The sequence below is a fragment of the Somniosus microcephalus genome, chromosome 3 (assembly GCF_052327205.1).
Source record: "Somniosus microcephalus isolate GS21.2 chromosome 3, FLI_Smic_1.0, whole genome shotgun sequence".
In the NCBI taxonomy this organism is placed as follows: domain Eukaryota; kingdom Metazoa; phylum Chordata; class Chondrichthyes; order Squaliformes; family Somniosidae; genus Somniosus; species Somniosus microcephalus.
The window spans coordinates 336,106,719-336,127,618 of NC_140989.1; the positions used below are offsets into that span (position 1 = coordinate 336,106,719).

Here is a 20,900-nt window from a genome sequence, read left to right on the forward strand (position 1 = left end):
ATAATTTGTAAAGAGAATAATTCCATGTTAGATATAGATTTATCATCACACCATAATAAAAAAAACACCCCGGTCTAGAGAAGCACACTTAAGTCCAAAACATTTTCTGCATAAAGCTGGCCAAGTTTTAAAAGACTGTGTCCCTAAAGTCCACCTATTGAAATTACAAAAAGGTTCTTCCTTCATTTCTTGGGCACACAGCCAAACACCTGTGGAAAAACCAGCACTGGAAAGAAAATTCAAGTGTTCCTCACTGTGGGGTAAGTAAGGCTTTTCCAAGTTAACATAAATTAACAGGTTTTGGCATATAAACAGCAACAACATGGAATTATACACTGCCGTTAATGTAGAAAAAAACGTCCCAATGTGCTTCAGAGGTGCAATGAGACAAGAACTGGCACAGAGCCAAAGCAGGAGATATTAGGAGTGGTGGCTAAAAGCTGGTGATGTTGCCCTCCTCGGTTAGGACATTTTAAGACATGAGTGATCTCAGAGGTGCATTGGAGAGCTTTCAAGGTGAGCCAGCCACCTCTGGGTTGCTGGTTTCATTGGGCAAAACAAAAGTCCAGAGTGTTGGCACATATGCTGTGATGCAAGACAGTCAAGTTGGCAGACAAAACGTGGATGACTTTATCTACCTAGGTAGTAGTCCACACATACCGAGAATTGGTCTAGCAGCTTCAGCAATGAAGAACCTGCACAGCATCTGGAGTCAAAAGGTAAATATCCCTACAAAAGCACAGATCTCTCAGACCTGCATCCTTCCAATACTTTTGTATGGATATGAAACACAGACGCTGCTCAAGAGACTGAAAGAAAGAATTTCACATGCATTGTCAGAAGTGACTGCTGGGAATTAGATGGTTCTGTTTTGTCCGCAATGCAAATGGATTAAGAAACAGATTGAAGGCATCATTAATTGTCACCGCTGGGCACTCTTTGGTTACTTCGCCTGTCTCAGAGACAAGGTTCCCATAGCCTGGGCACTGAAGATTGGAATAGAGGTCAGGAAGGAACCTGTTCCAGATTGGAGGTGGCCACAGGGTTGTCCTCGGTTAACCTAGCTACATCAGATCAGCAACGATCCAGTGGAACTCTCAAATGCTTGGAATGAATCCATACAGCGGGATCACAGATTGTCGACAGAACAGACTTTTGCAGTGTAGGCGTAATTGCTTCCTTACAAAGGAGAGGGAGTGGAGGATCCAAGGGAGGTTATAGTTGGAGGAATGCAGATTTAATCGGGCTGGAGAAGGTTACAGAGATAGGAAGGGTGAAGAAGCCATGACAGGATTTAAGGACAAGGATGAGAATTTATATGTTAAGGTGCATGGGGACCAGGAGCCAGTGTAGGTCAACGAGCACAGGAGTGATTGGCAAGTGGGACTTGGTGCGGGTTAGGATACAAGCAGCAAAGCTTAGGAAGAGCTGGTTTATGGAAGGTGGGAGACCAACCAGGAAAGCATTGTAATAGTCAAGTCTGGAGGTGACAAAGGCATGGTGACAAAGGCATGGATGAGGGTCTCAGCAGCAGATGGGCTTGAAGCAGGGGCGGAGACAATTGATGTTACAAATGAAAGTAGGCAGTCTTTGAGATGGAAAAGATAGGCGGGTCAGAAACTCAGCTCGGGGTTAAATACGTCACCGTGGTTGCTAACAGTCTGGTTCAACCTGAGACCATGGCCGGGGAGTGGAATTAGGCGCAAGGTTACAGAGTTAGTGGTGGGGCCAAAGACAATCTCATCGATCTTCCCAATGTTTAACTCTTAGTTGAAGTTGTTTAACTGCTAATTAATATTACTTGATCTTTAAAACTAGAGAAAATTAATCCTAGAAAGCATTATGTCGTTGGTACAGATCAGGCAACTAGTTTATACAGACCACAAAGCATCAGATACACAAGGAAAGCATTGAAATAAACAATAAAGGAGTAGAGATGTATGGATAAAGGATCTGATACTGGCTAGCTGGTCTGTCTCTCTGCTCATCAAGTCTGGAAAGGAACTCACTTTAGAAAAAGTTTTTAAGTCCCGAGAGGTTGGAACAGCATGCTATAGCAAAATGAACCACTACTTATAAATGTGCTGTTCTTCATGAGAATTATTCTAGTGATTGAGAGAGATGACATCAAGTGAAAAAATGTTTTACTTCAGTAGAATTTAGGAATAAAAAGTCAGAAATCAGATTATTTATGCACTGAGCTTCACAAGTATTAACAGGCCTGTACATTAAAACATATATTTAAATTCTGAAATAGTTTGTCATACTTTCACACATGGTTTTCATTTTACAAACTTGGAAAAACAAATTTGGATAGCATGTTTTTTTAGGGGGGGGATGGTGAAGAGAATGATATGCAATGTGCAAAGTGCACTCCAAAACTAAAGAAACATTATTATGATGAACGCCAATAACATCCCACTTACAATCACTATACCAAAATGGGATCACATTAATTTTATATAGCTAATTGTGTTTCATCTTCAAATGGCTTTTGGGGGGGGAGGGGGGGGGGGTGGTGGAGGTTTGCAGCAGTTACACACTGGAGTAAAAAAAAGCCCACAAAAATGTAAAAATTTAGCAACCCAAAAAGGAAAAATACATCAAACTCTAAAGAATCATCCCATTTTCAAGTAATTTTATTGAGTATGAATCAATTATTGTACTTGGCAAGCATGATACAAGTCAAACATAATTGCAATGAGTTGAGAACAAGATGGCTCCTATAGAAAAGGGCTATTGCAGAAAATCAGACTTTCAAAAATCAATTCTTAACGCCCCAAAAAATGTTTAATTAATATTGGATAAAAATTCTAATAATAAGACAAACTTCATTTAACTGTGTGAAAGGCTTTCGGTACAATTATAATGTAGAGCATTACTAATATGCTATACTAGTACAATGTCAAGCCATGTAGAATGTAGGCAATTTTATATATTTGACAAGTATTTTTAAATATAGAAATATTCAATTTATTTTATTGGTAAATACCAAAAATGAAATGCTGCAGCATCTACAAGTAGATGTAATCTAAAACAAGGGTCGATGCATTTCCACGAGATATCCTTCTGAACCAGTTGATCATTCTCACACAAAGCTAGGTCAGAATTCATAACCAGAGTGCAGTATTACTGTACAATATAACCAAGCTCCTCAGAGGGGATGGACAGAAGAACTCTAAATGCTTTCATGTTTACCTTTCCCGATGATCGTCAACACTTGAGTGCATGTGAGCAGCAGAACACGCCAAAAATTAAATACACAAATTAACCAGACCGAACGTTACATTCTTAAGGAGCGCCTGAACAGGTTTTTTTTTAAATCATTTACAAAAACCACCGTGTATTTTCAAACACATCAACCCGCCTAAAGTCGCCCTTCACGGTAGTTTTAAAATAGGTTTGATTTAACCTTTGGGCGGCGGGATAAAATTACACTAAGCTTTTGTAAAGGATCAAGTCTCCGAGTAAGAAGCTTCTCCAACCGATCAGATACATTGATCCCCGATTGCACAACCTCGCATATCAAGCTCACTCACAATCTCTGGGGTCTCTACAGAGGAGCCGACGCCACCATTTGAAACACACTTACAATTCTATGGGGAACGAGAAAAAGAAAATCAAGTCTTTAACAAATCTAAATTTAAAAATCAGAAAAATATCAATTCACATTTTAATAAGAAAAAAGATACTTTAAAGATCGGGTTTAAATACGGCATCGGTCAGCTCCAAAGCCAATTCTAATACAAAAATTAAACCACCAAGACACAAGTCTGAATACTTTGCTAATATAGATCAAACCCAATCAATCTAAAATATGAAAACATACCCCCAAAAAATCAGCATTTTAAAATCTTTGCTAATTCTTGCTTGTTAAGCGAATATATTTTTTTTAAAGGTTAAACATCTCTAATCCAGGGCTGCCAAGAAACAGCAGATATTGCCAATACGTAAAAGAAAATTAAATTATTGTTGTTTCGCTCATTAGCAGATGCTGACATTTTTTCACCTTTAAAAAAAATCCCTTTCCTCAAACTCAATGAAACATCTCTTCGCTTGCAAATTATGTTGAAATCAGCAGCATACTTTTCATCATCATCCCAATAAATAAGGGTCCAGTGTCCCGAGGCACGGTGTTGTACCCCTTTTTTTGTCGTTATGGAGTCTGAAGCCGGTGTCTTAATACAAATCAAAAATGACCTGACCGCACTTTTTTTTGTTTGGGGGGGGCGGGGGGTACAAAATGATACAAACCCACTTCCTTCACGTTAACATGAGGATATAGTTAAAGATTGAAATCGCATTTAAACGTATCGTTTCCAGTTGTTAACCTCATCTTCTTGCAACAACCCTAACCACCACCCACCAAAAGAGAGAGATTTACAAACCGAACACACCAGCAGGTAAGACTGGTTATTCTACCAACACGATTTTTGCGGAGTCCCTTTGTGTTTCTAATTTAAGTTTAATCGGCTGAATTTTCAATCGCGGCTTCGATTCTCTCGCTTTGCAACAGGCGGCAGAGTTTGGCTTCGGGGTTTTGTTTTCCTTGCTTTCAAAATTGACAAAACCTCCGAAATCAAATAAACAAAAAAGTGGTGAACTGGAGATCGGGGTAGTGGAAATCACATATGCAAAAAAAAAATACAAAAGCAAATCCAGTTTCTCCCGACAGGATAAAAAGCTCGATAGCAAAATAAAAAGCTCCATTTCAACAGGCGGCAAGCGAGCTGCAGACAAACGGGAGAGCCCGACTTCACCTGACGGTTTGCGGACTCAACAACCAAAAAAAAAAATCACTAAACTCAAGTCAAACTCTCCCAAATTTTTTTTTGGGAATTCCTCCCCGCAGATTTCAGTGCTTCTCTACTCACCGCACACGGCCGCCTCAAGTCTGCCTTAGCTCCATGCATAATGTCCAGCTGCCAGGCTCTCGATGCCCGTAACTCAAAGCCCGGGCACACGGGCACCCACAGCCGGGGCTCCCTCTCACCTCTCGCTGGCTGGGACCGCACCCAAAAAATAAAACTCTTCCTCTAGCTTTTCAAGTTTTTTTTTAATGTAATCTGTGCGTGGTCTTTTTTTGTTGTTCCCCCTCTCTCTCTCGTTCACACAAAACACGACGCAGGCTCGATCTCACCAGCCGCGTCTCTTTACTCCGAAGCGCTACTTAACACACTTTCCACGGACACCAAAGCCAAACCGTCGTCCGCCCGAACGCCTTCGGGAAACTTCGGCCAGCGCCCGCTATGGCGTCATCCAAAACCGAATGCGTTCGCGGGATGATGATGATGATGCGGGGCGGGGCGAGAGAGCGACTTCGCCCCCCAAAGAAACACGGAGAAAAAAAAAAGGGGGACGTTCGTGCACCGCCTTCCTTTCAGCATTGTGACGTTGCCGGGTTTGGGAGACCTCGAGGACGCGCGAAGATTCTCAAAGCGCTCTGCCCGGCACTGGAAACCCTTCGTGCGGTTTGTTACGCACGGCTTTAAATCCACTGCCGAGTCGGCCAATGCAAAAAAAAAAGACAACCGCGCATAAAACACTGTAAATTGGGGTGCTGTTTCGGCTAGGTGGCTCAGTACGGTTTAGCATTTTTTTTCCTAAATGTTCTTGTGCCGTTCATTTGTAGTTTCAAAATACGATCTTAAAACGCACAGTCCAGAATAACAAGCCCGACAAAGTAGAAATAAAATTGAGCTGGAAAAAAAAATCTGGTGAACAGGGTACAACAATCTCGCACAACGTTTAGATACACCTTTACCTTCCCTTCCCCCCGGGAAGCTAAGCTGAAGTTAAATAACGCACCACTGAGGCGGGTCGAGCAGCTGTTGACTAGAACTACCTACCATGTGATCTCAATAAACTCCTCAACTTTCTCCCCAGTGTACTCCAGAATGTGTCCTATTGAAGTGGTCACAGACAATAAAAATTACAGATGTTATCCACAGTAATTTAGAATAATATTTTGCTTGCGAAACTGCTAGATATAATGTAACAACAACCTGTGATTATATAAATACCTTTTATTATAAAATATTCTAAAAAAATATCTTCAGAGATGAAAATAACTAGCTACAAAAACAAAAGCATAATCAAATTGACAGTTTTTAATGGGCTCTTGAAGAAAGAAGAGCAGCAAAGTGGAGGGGTTTTAGGTGATAATTACAGTGTGGGCTAAGATAGCTGTGGATTCTGTAACCGATAGTAGAGCAGACGGAGAGGGGGGAATCGAAAAGACACCCGAGTTGGAAGAGCAGAAGGCACGTGCAGGATGGCTGCAGACGTTTGCAGAGGTAGGGATGAGTGAAGCCACGAACGCACTTGGAAATGAGAATAAGTATTTTGAAATCAATGCATCAGGGAATAGAGAGCCAATGAAGGTTGGCGAGGACAGGGGTGATGGGGAAGTTGTATGGGTAGAATGCTCGTGGCAGAGTCTTGGCTGAGTTGCAATTTGTAAAAGGCAGAACTGAGGGGGATTGCAAGGAGAGTATTGGAGTAATCAAGTCTGCAGGTGATAAGCATTTTAGCAGCAGTGGAATGAGGTTGGGGCGGTGATGGTGAAAATAAGCCTTGGTGCTGGCTAGTATGTGGAGTTTGAAGCTCAGCACGGGGCCAAGTAACACACAGACTGTGCCATTGAGCTTAGTTGGAGCAAGCTGCCATGGAGAGAGAATAGAGTCGGGGGCATTAGTATGGAGGTTTGGAAGGAACCAAAGAGGATAGCTTCAGTCTTCCCAATGTTGAGTTGAAGAAAGTTCTTACTCATCCAGAATTTGATGTCTGCTAAGGACTCGGACAGCACCGTGCTAGTTAAGGGTTGTCGCAGAGAGAGACAGCTGTCAGAATTCATTTGAAAGCTGACCTGATGCCTGTGAATGGTGTCTCTGAGTGGCAACATATAGATGAGGAAAAGAGGGCCAAGGATGTGCCTTTGGGAAATATGCTGGTTTCATTAGAATATATAGGAGAGGAACCAAGCTAGGTCAATGTCACAAAGGTGGATTACTGAGGAGAGACAGTGGAGGAGATTGGAGTAGTTGACTATGTCAGCCATCACAGAGAGGACATAAGAACATAAGAAATAGGAGCAGGAGTAGGCCATTTGGCCCCTCGAGCCTGCTCCACCATTAAATAAGATCATGGCTGATCTTCAACTTCGACTCCACTTTTCTGCCCGCTCCCCATAACCCTTGATTCCCCTGTAGTTCAAATATCTGTCTATCTCCGCCTTGAATATATTCACTAACTCTGCCTCCACAGTTCTCTGGGGGAGAGAATTCCAAACATTCACAACCATCTGAGAGAAGAAATTCCTCCTTATCTCCGTTTTAAATGGGCGACCTCTTATTCTGAAATTATGCCCCCGAGTTCTAGATTCCCCCACGAGGGGAAACATCCTCCCTGTATCTACCCTGTCCAGCCCCCTCAGAATCTTATATGTTTCAATAAGATCACCTCTCATTCTTCTAAACTCCAATGAGTATAGGCTCAACCTTTCTTCATAAGACAACCCCTTCATCTCAAGAATCAATCTAGTGAACCTTCTCTGAACTGCCTCCAATGCAAGTATATCCTTCCTTGAATAAGGAGATCAAAACTGCACGCAGTACTCCAGATGTGGTCTCACCAGTGCCCCGTACAGTTATAGCAAGACTTCCCTACTTTTATACTCCATCTCCCTTGCAATAAGGGCTAACATTCCATTTGCCTTCCTAATTACTTGCTGTATCTGTATGCTAATTTTTTGTGTTTTATGTACGAGGACCCCCAGATTGCTCTGTACCGCAGCATTTTGTAGTCTCTCCATTTAAATAATAATTTGCATTTTTACTCTTCCTACTAAAGTGGATAACCTCACATTTTCACACATTATACTCCATCTGCCAAATATTTGCCCACTCACTTAACCTGTCTATATCCCTTTGCATACTCTTTGTGTCCCCCTCACAACTTGATACAAAGATAGATGGGAAAGCAAGTTGTGTTGCTTCTAGAACTAGGGGCATAGTTTCAGCAAGTTTGGCTACATTACACTCGGTCCCTTCATCCAAGTCATTAATATAGATTGTAAATAGTTGAGGCCCCAGCACTGATCCCTTTAGCACCCCACTAGTTAGAGTTTGCCAACCTGAAAATGACACATTTATCCCGATTCTCTGTTTTCTGTTAGTTAGCCAATCCTCTATCCATGCTAATATATTACCCCCAACCCTGTGAGCTCTTATTTTGAACAATAACCTTTTATGTGGCACCTTATCGAATGCCTTCTGGAAATCCAAATACACTACATCTACTGGTTCCTCTTTATCCACCCTGCTCGTTACATCCTCAAAGAACTCTAGTAAATTTGTCAAACACCATTTCCCTTTCAACAAGAATGAGGAGGGATAACACACTCCACTTGTTGATGACTTTGAACACTGAGATCTCAGTGACATAAACAGGGTGGAACTCGGACTGACTAATTTGAAGATGAATTGTTTGCAGAGATCGGCATGAAGCTGGGTAGCAATAACATATTCGAGGAAACGGAGGGGGAATTTGTGGATGGAGCAGTAGAGGATGTAACTGGTAGAATAGATAAGGAAGAACCAGTGGATGTGGTGTATTTGGATTTTCAGAAGGCCTTTGATAAAGTCCCACATAAGAGGTTAGTATGCAAAATTAAAGCACATGGGATTGGGGGTAATATACTGGCATGGATTGAAAATTGGTTAACAGACAGAAAACAGAGAGTAGGAATAAATGGGTCTTTTTCGGGGTGGCAGGCGGTAACTAGTGGGGTACTGCAGGGATCAGTGCTTGGGCTCCAGCTATTCACAATATATATCAATGATTTGGATGAGGGAACCAAATGTAATATTTCCAAGTTTGCTGACGACATGAAACTAGGTGGGAGTGGGAATTGTGAGGAGGATGCAAAGAGGCTTCAAGACAATTTAGGCAAGTTGAGTGAGTTGGCAAATGCATGGCAGATGCAGTATAACATGGATAAATGTGAAGTTATCCACTTCGGTAGGAAAAACAGAAAGGTAGAGTATTATTTAAATGGTGATAGATTGGGAAATGCTGATGTACAAAGGGACCTGGGTGCCCTTGTACACCAGTCACTGAAAGCAAACATGCAGGTGCAGCAAGCAGTTAGGAAGGCAAATGTTGACCTTCATTGCAAGAGGATTTGAGTACAGGAGCAAGGATGTCTTACTACAGTTATACAGGGCCTTGGTGAGACCACACCTGGAGTACTGTGTGCAGTTTTGGTCTCCTTACCTAAGAAAGGATATACTTGCCATAGAGGGAGTGCAGCGAAGGTTCACCAGACTGATTCCTGGGATGGCAGGACTGTTGTATCAGGAGAGATTGGGTCGACTAGGCCTGTATTCACTAGAGTTTAGAAGAATGAGAGGGGATCTCATTGAAACGTCTAAAATTCTGACAGGGCTAGACAGACTGGATGCAGGGAGGATGTTTCCCCTGGCTGGGGGGGGGGGGTCTAGAACGAGGGGTCACAGTCCCAGGATACAGGGTAGGACATTTAGGACTGAGATGAGGAGGAATTTCTTCACTCAGAGGGTGGTGAACCTGTGGAATTCTCTACCACAGAAGGCTGTGGAGGACAAGTCACTGAATATATTTAAGAAGGAGATTGATAGATTTCTAGACACAAAAGGCATCAAGGGGTATGGGGAGAGCGCGGGAATATGGTATTGAGATAGAGGATCAGCCATGATCATATGAATGGCGGCGCAGGCTCGAAGGGCCGAATGGCCTACTCCTGCTCCTATTTTTCTATGTTTCTAGGACAAAGGGTAGAAGTATTTCTTTGTGGTGGGGGGTAATGATGATAGTTTTGAAGAGTGGGGGCATAGAGTCCGAGGAGAAGCAAACATTGACGACAACAAGAAGATTTGAGTCAATTGTGTGGTGGACTGTTGCACCAGGAAAGGTTGAGAGTGCAGGAAGTGGGTCTTGTGAAAGAGATGAGCTTGGTGAGGGACTGAGGAAAGGTTGGGGAAAGCTGTAGGGTGTATTGTGGTCAGGACAAGGGTATGAGAGGGCTGGTGTGAGTCTTAGGTGAGAAGGAGGGGGAGGAGGCGGATGAGGCAGCTGAGTTGATGATCAGACCATTGAGACAAGAAACTTACAAGCTCCTTGCATTTGCAGATGGAAATAAAGAGGATGAGCAGAAGAACAGTGTTACAGGAGGCAGTTTTTCATCGGGAAGAGGTTTTCCTTACCTTGTAATTTTGGAGTGGTCATGGGTGGGAGAATTTATGTAGAGAGTGAAGTTGAGTGAGGACAGGGCTGCAGAGAAAATGAAGGAGAGGTAACTGGGGGAATTTAGGCGAATGTTGAAATCACTGAGGATCAAAAGTTTCTCAATGCAGAGGCTCAGTGAGGAGAGGAGGGAGATTTTAGCTAGGAATTTGCCAGGGTACTTGGGAGGTTGGTAGACAAGGAGAAGTGAAAGGGTTAGTCAAGGATGAGATGCTGAAAGGCAGAAAAGCTGCCAGAGGAGTGAGGGGACAGTCTGAAATGCAACATGGCCACATCACTGCTACAGCAATTACAGTGGGGATGTAGTGCAAAGTATAGCTGTGCAAGGGTGGTCTCGGTAAGGGGGAAGGAGTCACCAGTTGTAAGGCCCAGATGTTGATGGACTCATCTAGAATAATGTCATGGAGATCGGGAACCTTATTTGCAAAGGACAAAGCTTTTTGAAGGGTGATGCAGAATGTGTATGTAGTAGGAGATCCAGGAAGCTGGCCAGAGAAGGATCACTGTATGTAGTACGAGTATTTTTCATTCGTATTTACCATGAATACATTGTAATACGTACACAATCATAGCATATTCTGACACGTTGTAAATATTGACATTTGCAAAACCAAAGTAGATGGCTTTCAGTCTGGTGATATTTTCTGTATTTTAAATTGTAAGTGAACTGAATAAATAACTGATTTTGAAATACTTAAACAGTTTTAGCAAAATAGCATAACAATTAGTGTTTCCAAGCTTTCCAAGAAGTAAAGGTGGTTCCATGTCCGTTTTCTTGTTGAGGTGAGATCAGCGGGATTTTAAGTTGGTTGTGCACCTATGATGACAGAATTTGTTTCTATTGGAGTGGGGAGTAGAATCGGACGCAGTTCATAGGAAAGTTTGGGAACAGGAATAATCATTTGGCCTTACAAGATTGCTTGTTTCTTACTAATCTCAACATCATCTCACCATATATCTTTAATCCTTTTAATGAATTGAACTTGGATGAAAGGGACTGTGCAGGTGCTATGGGGATTTCCATCTGATTGAATTCCATGATACATTTGGGAATTCCCTCTGCAGCCACCTGGGGAGCACTAGCTTCATACATTTTAAATCTGGCCTGAAACTACATATAATAATAAAATTGTATGGTTTTCATTAGGGTGTTTTTATTTGTACTTATTAAAAACAAAAACAGTTTTTTATTGGGTAGCTTTGGAATTTCAGGTTTTAAATTCTTTTCTAATTTTTAAAATGAATCAAATCAATCTCCCATGGTGTTGCACACAACTAGTCAAGAGGAAGAGGAGAGGGTGAAGGAGGAGAGGGGGAAGAGGAGGAGGGGGACGGGGAAGAGGCCAGGGAGAGGGGAGGGAGTTGAGGTGGGGGAAACTACCACAGTAGGAGTGTGTTGAAGTAGGACCTCAGCAGGGGTTAGAGAGGGGGGTTGGAAAGGAACCTCAGTTGATTTGGGGGGGGAGGTGGCATTGGAAAAGTATCTCCACAGGGTGGGAGGAAACCACCACAGTGGGGGAGTTGAAAGGTACCTCAGAGAGGGTAGTTGGGAAAATATCTGAGGGCTGATGAGAAACCACCTGAGTTGGGAGTGTTAGAAAAGTGCGCCAGCAGGATACAAATATCAGTATAAAAATATCTTAACAGGTTGACATAGGATTTTTCAATGCATTTTGAAATGGAATATTATTATCCACCTACCATTTTAATATATAATCAATGTTTTCCTTTCTGCTATGTTTAGCAAAAAAAATGAGAGTAAAGAGTGGTAAAATATATTCAGAAAGTGCAAATGGACTATTCGTTGTTGAATACAGATCTGAGAATCCCTAGCATTCCAAATATTGATTTATAAAAAGTAGTAAAAAGTGAGTAGAAAGTCTTTTTTTTACTTGTTAACCTTGCTAAATACATTATTGATGATTGCCTGGAGCATTCACAGCTGCGCAATGAAAATGAAAAGTGAGTATTTTACTCCAGATCAGACCTGAAGTAAATGAGCTTAACAAATGGAAGCATTTCAAGCTATCACCATAGCAGTGACAAATGTGAATAGTACATTTTGTCAGAGAGCATGGTTCTGGTGGACATGGCAAGTATATTTCAGAGGAGGAGGAAGAAAGGGAGGGCTGGGATTACAGAGGGGAAAAGGAAGGTTTACCTGAGGCAGCAGACCTATTACAACAGGTTCTGACAAAAGGTCATTGACCTGAAATGTTAACTCTGTTTCTCTCTCCACAGATGCTGCCTGACCTGCTGAGTATTTCCAGCAATTTCTGTTTATATTTTGTACTACAACAGGTAGCTATCTGGGTGAGGGAAAGAAGCAGTGTATAACGATGCTCAGGCTTGTCAAGGAAGCTGTGACTGAAATGTGCCACCCAGTCCATGAACACCTGCAAGGACATAGCCATCAGAAAAGCAGATCATCACTGCCCTTCCAAACATCCAAAGGAGCTATCTGAGGCCAAACATTTTTGATCATTTTTCTGACACTTTTTCCCCCCAAAAATGAGAATCACACATTGAAAGAGATAATAAAATTATGCAGTGGTAATGGTGCACCTATGTAATGTGCTTTATGTTTGTTTTTGTGTCACGAGCATTTCCGTGTTTGTTTTGCATGTGCCATACTACTAAGCACACCCATCAGTGAATGAGGTGGGTGTTACATAGCCAACTGTCAAGCTGCAAAAATGCATAAGGCTTGCTACCTATATATGTGATTAATTTGGATGTACCATCAATGGTTACAGTTACAAAGGTGTCCTTTGTTGGAGTTGCTATGGGCTTATTCCTTTCAGAAGAACCCCTACGGCAATTTATACAGGGTTAAATGAAGCTGTTAACGTTCAACTGGATGCTCCTTTGCTACTCCATGTCAGCTGCTGGTGGAGTCCGCATGAAGTCTGTTGATCTATCTCAGCATAGGAGTACGTATACATAAGGTCCTAGCATTATTCCCTCACAGCTGCCGATAACTGTTCTCCAAGTGAATTGAAGCCAGATATGTTTGCATTTTAGAATTTGAATCCCATAGCCTGTGTAGCTAGAGTGGGAGCATTCATAAGAGATGGTCTTTCTGTGTCTATAACCTGTTTAACTGAGGTTGCTAGTGTTGCCACGTGCACAATAGCAAACAGGTGCAAACAACATTTCCTCCATGACATCAGTAATGCAAGATGGGCCACAGGCTATGGGATTCAAATTCTAAAATGCAAACATGTCTTGCTGCAGTTGTACAGGGCCTTGGTGAGACCACACCTTGAGTATTGTGTGCAGTTTTGGTCACCTTATCTGAGGAAGGATGTTTTTGCCATGGAGGGAGTGCAGCGAAGATTCACCAGACTGATACCTAGGATGGCAGGAATGACGTATGAAGAGAGATTGGGTCGATTAGGCTTATATTTGCTAGAGTTTAGAAGAATGAGAAGGGATCTCATTGAAATTTATAAAATTCTAACAGGACTAGACAGACTAGATGCAGGAAGGCTGTTCCCGATGGCAGGGGAGTCCAGAACCAGGGGTCATAGTCTAAGGATAAGGGGTAAGCCATTTAGGACTGAGATGAGGAGGGATTTCTTCACCCAGAGAGTGGTGAACCTGTGGAATTCTCTACCACAGAAGACAGTTGAGGCCAATTCATTAAATATATTCAAGAAGGAGTTAGATATGTTTCTTAAGGCTAAGGGGATCAAGGGATATGGGGAGAAAGCAGGGACAGGGTACTGAATTTGGATGATCAGCCATGATCGCATTGAATGGCGGAGCAGGCTCGAGGGGCCGAATGGCCTACTCCTGCTCCTATCTTCTATGTTTCTATGACCATTCATATTTTATTGCTGAATTCCTAACACACAAGCCAGACCACTTTCCAATGTAGTATACAAGGAGCAAGCGAGTCATCATTATGGTCATAGTGCTGTATGAACATCCATTGGAAAGTAGGCCCAACAAGGTTTATATCCCCATACAACTCAGCAAGGTGTTTGGCATGCTGGGCCTGTCCCGTAATAGCTACTCCTTCCTCAGCACTGCTCATTGATTCACCTTGCGCTTCTTTCGCAGCATCACAAGCAACTTCTCCCATACTGTAGGCATGCTGGTATCTGCTTCAAGTGGCAGTGATGACAGTTGCTGCTTTGGTAAGTATCTACAGGTTTGGTTGGAGGGCTTCTGGGTTCTTCTTGCTCTGTGAAGTGTACAGATGGTGCTTTTGAGTAAATAATAATACTTATCTATTTGTGTACTTCATTGTCAACACGTACTGTTATGTGCTTGTGAACAATCACATTAAGTGGACATTAAAACAGAAAATGCTGGAAATACTCAGCAGGTCAGCCAGCATCTGTGGAGAGAGAAACAGAGTTAACGTTTCAGGAAACATGAGGTCACGCTTATGAACTGAACGGAGGTGTTCCGCAAAGCGGTCACCCAATCTGCGTTTGGTCTCCCCAATGAGGAGGAGACACCATTGTTCAAAAAAGGGTGTAAAGATAAACCCAGCAACTACAGACCAGTCAGTTTAACCTCGGTAGTGGGGAAGCTTTTAAAAACAGTAATCGGACAAAATTAACAGTCACTTGGATAGGTGTGGATTAATTAAGGAAAGCCAGCATGGATTTGTTAAAGGCAAATCGTTTTTAACCAACTTGATCAGCTTTTTGGTGCGGTAACAGAGAGGGTTGATGAGGGTAATGCGGTTGACATAGTGTACATAGATTTCCAAAAGGTGTTCGACAAAATGCCACATAATAGGCTTGCCAGCAAAGTTGATGCCCATGAAATAAAAGGGACAGTGGCAGCATGGATACGAAATTGACTCAGTGACAGGAAACAGAGAGTAGTGGTGAATGGTTGTTTTTCAGACTGGAGGAAGGTACACAGTGGTGTTCCCCAGGGATTGGTTCTAGGACCACTGCTTTTCTTGATATATATTAATGACATGGATGTGGGTGTACAGGGCAAAATTTCAAAATTTGCAGATGACACAAAACTTGGAAGTATAGTGAACACTGAGGAGGAGAGTGATAGACTTCAGGACGACATAGACAGGCTGGTGAAATGGGCCGACACGTGGGAGATGAAATTTAACGCAGAAAAGTGCGAAGTGATACATTTTGGTAGAAAGAATGAGGAGAGGACATTTTAACTAAATGGTACAATCCTAAAGGGGTGCACGAACAGAGAGACCTGGGGGGGTGTGTACACAAATCGTTGAAGGTGGCAGGACAGGTTGAGAAAGCAGTAAAAGGCTAACGGGATCCTGGGCTTCATACATAGAGGTATAGAGTACAAAAGTGTGGAAATTATGATGAAGCTGTATAAAACACTGGTTTGGCCCCAACTGGAGTACTGTGTCCAATTCTGGGCACCCCACTTTAGGAAGGATGTGAAGGCCTTAGAGAAGGTTGCGAAAAGATTTACAAGAATTATTCCAGGAATGCGGGACTTCAATTATGTTGATAGACTGGAGAAGCTGGGGTTGTTCTCCTTGGAGCAGAGAAGATTGAGAGGAGATTTGACAGTGGTGTTCAAAATCATGAGGGATCTGGACAGAGTTGATAGAGAGAAACTGTTCCCATTGGCAGAAGGATCAAGAACCAGAGGACGCAGATTTAAGGTGATTGGCAAAAGAACCAAAGGCGACGTAAGAAAAACTTTTTTACGCAGCGAGTGGTTAAGATCTGGAATGCACTGCCTGAATGCACTGGTGGAGGCAGACTCAATCTTATCTTTCAAAAGGGAGTTGGATAAGTATCTGAAGGAAAAAAAATTGCAGGGCTACGGGGAAAAGGCAGGGGAGTGTGAGTAGCTGAGAGTCGGTACGGGCTTGATGGGCCGAATGGCCTTCTTCCATGGTGCAACCATTCTATGATTCTATTGTGAGCAGCGAATACAGTACTGTATACTAAATTGCAAGAAGTACAAGTGAATCGCTGTTTCACCTGGAAGGAGTGTTTGGGCCCCTGGACAGTGTGAAGGGAGGAGGTAAAAGGGCGGGTGTTGTATCTCCTGCGCTTGCATGGGAAGGTGCTGGGCGAAGGGGAAGGGATGTTGGGGTGAAGGAATAATTACTAGTCCTAGCCCTTTTTGGGATACCCCAGATCAGGCATATTCCCCAGACGTTCACCTTCAACTAAAGTTAGAGATAGCCGAATTCTGTAAGACACTTAATTGGGTCTAAAGGTCCAGGCTATCTCTCTCTAAAGGAAAGGAACAACTGAAGATGTTACCGTCCTCCAGATAGCACTTTTAATAAGTTTAACTAGACTGTAACCTTCCGCATATTATGAGGATCCGGGAAAAAAAAACAGAATTCTGCAACTCCTCACAAAAGAGTATACAGTGATTGAGTTTGATACAGAAATACTAATTGAGACAATTCTAAAAATATATAAATTTATTAAAGAACCGACATTCAGTTAACAGCTTGTGAGTCAATCGCGACTTTAACAGTTCAAAATACAAATAGCTTACATTTCTTATTCTCAGAGATCCTTATTCTCAAATCTTAACTTGATACATTTTTACATTTCTTATTATTTCTTAATCGAGAATATCCACCAAAATCAAATAAGAGTACCTTTTCGATCCCCGAGACTCAAAGAATTAAAAACTTACAGAGACTGCCTCTGAAGTTGAGAAACACTTGCCCTTTCCAGTGACTTCTGACTTTCCATCTGAAAAGCTCTATTTTTATACCTTTTTTTTAGTGGTTTATCCTTTGAAGTTTTCTGCTGATGTAAGCTAATTATCTCTAGTCATTCTTTCTGTTCACTTCTTTTCTATTCTTACTGTCAATTTAGCTGTTAGCTTGCAGACTTCTGTCTGTTGTTTAGGTGTTTCAAAACTTATCATAAAATGGCTACAACAGCTTTATCTCTTTGATGTCATTTTTATCGAAGGAATTCCATTCAATTCTTAATATTGGCTTAACTGGTTATTATCAGATGTTGTGACTCCAAGTTCAACACAAACACAATGTAATTGCTTGGTGTATCTATTGAAGTCATATCTACAAAGTCTTCTGTAGGTATCATATTTACAACATGTAAATCAAAAACACTTCAACTAGGGTGTTTGTTTTCCTAGCCATCTTAGTTGGTTATATTACTGACTTACATTTCCTGTCTTTCATTTGATGTTACTTTTATCAAAGGCACATGGTTTTTTAATGTTCTATGTTTCTGTTCAAAGTGTTAGTTTTTAACACTACTTGGGCATTGCTATTGTGTTGGTTCCAAACAGCAGACTTTTCCGAAGCAAGCCTTTGCTTTTTCAACAGGGCCTTTGTCTCAGTATTAACAATCAATTCCCATTTCAAAAGCCTGTGTGGTGTCCACAACTCCCGTGTCAACACTTCATTTCATCCCCGAAGCCTGTATTGACACAGCTTGTGTTGCCGAGGCTTTCCGGACTTTTAAACCCAGTATGTCATGTATTAATAATATCAGAAATCTGTTCATAGGATGGTGTATCTTTTGGAATATGGCTTTTTCCTTTACAGGGGGTGATTGAGGAGTGGACCAGAGTGTTGCAGAGGGAGCGGTCCCCTTGAAATGCTGAAAGGGAAGGAGGGGAAGATGTGTTTGGTGGGATCACGCTGGAGGTGGCGAAATGGTGGAGGATTATACGTTGAATGTGGGGGCTGGTGGGGTGAAAGGTGAGGACAAGGGGAACCCTATCGTGGTTCTGGGAGGGAGGGGAAGGGGTGAGCGCAGAAGTGCGGGAAATAGAACAGACATGGTCGAAGGCCATGTCAACCACAGCAGAGGGGAATCCTTGGTTGAAGAAAAAGGAAGACATGTCTGAAGCAGTAGTATGGAAGATGGTATCATCAAAGCAGATGTGACAGAGACGGAGAAACTGGGAGAATGGAATAAAGTCCTTACAGGAAGCGGGGTAGGAGGAAGTGTTCAGTCCGTAAGTGTGACTCCAAGCTTCCGGTCGCCTGTCACTTTAATTCTCCGTTCCACTCCCACTCTGACCTCTCCGTCCTTGGCCTCTTACACTGTTCCAACGAAGCTCAACGTAAGCTCAAGGAACAGCATCTCATCTTTCGATTAGGCACTTCAGGACTCAACATCGAGTTCACCAATTGCAGACCTTTCATTTCGGTGCTCATTTTTAAAAAAAACACTTGCATGAATAGACTTCACATTGAAAACTCAGCATTTTAACATAACTATTTTCCAAAACCTTTCTGTGAGAAAGTGGTCAAACAAATCCCAAAACATGACTGCAAGTCTGAACTCTTCTCTAATTTCTGCAGATCCAACACCTTCCAAATTCTCCCCCAGACTTCTTCCTAAACTGACCAGCAATACCTTGCTCACAGGGAATGAGCTGTTTAATGTCATAGGGGCCACCACCTATTTCATACAGCAATTTCCAATCATAGAAATTTATGGCACAGAAAGAGGCCATTCAGCCCATCATGTCTGTGCTGGCCGAAAAAGAGCTATCCACCCTAATCCCACTTTCCAGCTCTTGGTCCATAGTCTTGTAGGTTACAGCACTTCAAGTGCATATCCAAGTACTTTTTAAATGTGATGAGCGTTTCTGCCTTTACCACCCTTTCAGGCAGTGAGTTCCAGACCCCCACCACCCTCTGGGTGAAAGAAGTTCTCCTCAACTCCCCTCTAATCCTTCTGCCAGTTACTTTAAATCTATGCCCCCAATTATTGACCTCTGTGCTAAGGGAAATAGGTACTTCCTATCCACTCTGTCTAGGCCCCTCATAATTTTAGTCTAAAGGTAACAAAGGCATAGATGAGGGTTTCAGCAGCGGCTGAGCTGAGGCAAGGGTGGAGACGGGCGATGTTACGGAGGTGGAAATAGGCGGTCTTAGTTATGCTGCGGATATGTGGTCAGAAGCTCATTTCAGTGTGAAATATGACACCAAGGTGGCTAACGGTGTGGTTCAGCCTCAGATAGATGTTAGGGAGAGGGATGGAGTCAATGGCTAGGGAACGGTGTTTATGGCGGGGACCAAAATCAATGGCTTCAGTCTTCCCAATATTTAATTGGAGAAAATTTCTGCTCATCGGACAAGCAGTCTGACAATTTAGAGACCGTGTAGTGGTCGAGAGAAGTGGTAGTGAGGTAGTGTGTCAAAGGCTGCAGACAAGTCAAGAAGGACGAGGAGGGATAGTTTACCTTTGTCACAGTCACAAAGGATGTCATTTGTGACTCTGATGAGAGCTGTTTTGGTACTGTGGCCGGGGTGGAAATCTGATTCTCTTCCCGCTCATGCTTCTGCTCCCTCGACCCTATTCCCACCAAACTGCTGACCAACCAAATTCCTTTTCTGGCTCCCTCATTAAAATTATACACCTCAATCAAGTCTCCCCTCAGCCTCCTCTATTCCAAAGAAAACAACCTCAGCCTATCCAATCTTTCCTCATAGCTAAAATTCTCCAGTCCTGGCAACATCCTTGTAAATCTCCTCTGTACCCTTTCTAGTGCAATGTGGTGACCAGAACTTTATGCTCTACTCTAGCTGTGGCCTAACTAGTGTTTTATACAGTTGAAGCATAACCTCCTTGCTCTTATATTCTATGCAAATTTCATGTGTAAATTTAGTCTTTAAACATAACATAGGCGGTGATTGAGACAGAATGATATGGTTCATGGAAATTACTTCATGCAGCACACTCTCTCCTCCAACAGGGTATGTTATGTGTATAATGAAATTCGCATAACCCTGCTATCATTATTTGTACTACATTATTTACAAAATCCTTGAGATAACACCTTGCCCTTAAATTAAGTCACCCCACCTGCCTATACCTTCCACCACTTGCCCCGATCAGACCGCCATGGTGGCGGTGTGGCTCTCATCACCAAATCACACCTTGGTCTGTCCCCCTACTCTGTCGGCACTTTCTCCTCCTTTGAGCATCGAGCCTTGTTCCACCCCTCCCATTTCTCATTTAAAATTCTCGTTCTCTACCGCACGCCCAAGTACCATAACAATTTTATTACTGAGATATCTTCACCGCTTTCCTCCCTCAGCTTCTGCACCGAGTGACTTCTCCTCCTCGGTGATTTCAACCTCTGTCTCAATTCATCATGCTCTCTCTCCTCTGAGTTCACTAGCCTCCTATCCTCCCTTAATCTCTCCCTCCATGTAAACTCCCCAACCCATATTCATGGCCAGCCCCTCGGCCATGCCATCTCTTGTGGCCTTGCTAATCCCAACGTGTCAATCACAGATAAGGCCATCTCTGACCACTTCCTCGTATCGCACTCCACCCACATCCCCATCCCCTTCCCCACCCCACCGCCCGCCAACCCTACTTCCTTCTGTGTCCGCCCCTGGAAAAAACTCTCTCCCAACTCTCTTCCAATTGCACTTATGAAATCCCAACTGTCCAGCCTTTGGCCCTCCATTCATCATGACATTCCTGCAGCTACCGATCTGCTCAACCACACCCTCACCACCACCTTTGATGCCCTAGTCCCTACTAAAACAATTACTCTCTCTCACCCTGGAACAGCCCTCATCTTCGCTCCCTTAAGTCCAAGGGACGCAGACTTGAACAGATATGGCGGACAACTGGTTTAGCCATTCACCGCCAGATCTGGCTGGACCACATAAAGTATTATCG

General features: G+C 42.8%; 1 protein-coding gene and 1 long non-coding RNA gene across 12 annotated transcripts in view; one reads left to right on the top strand and one right to left on the bottom strand.

Moving 5' to 3' along the window:
* LOC147122263 (receptor-type tyrosine-protein phosphatase F-like) overlaps positions 1-5,741 on the bottom strand; it is a 654,652-nt gene extending 648,911 nt beyond the window's left edge. For 6 of the 11 annotated variants that reach the window (XM_085983226.1, XM_085983222.1, XM_085983221.1 and 3 more), the window contains exon 1: positions 4,875-5,740. The gene's annotated coding sequence lies outside the window, so the exon portion shown is untranslated. Of the gene's footprint in view, positions 1-4,874 lie in introns of all 11 variants that reach the window. The other 5 variants (XM_085983216.1, XM_085983218.1, XM_085983215.1 and 2 more) reach the window with 2 other exon arrangements.
* On the top strand, positions 4,206-12,846 carry LOC147122264 (uncharacterized). The gene is made up of 2 exons (XR_015077714.1): positions 4,206-4,403; positions 12,526-12,846. It is a non-coding gene; the product is annotated as an uncharacterized LOC147122264 (long non-coding RNA).
* Positions 12,847-20,900: the final 8,054 nt, after the last annotated feature.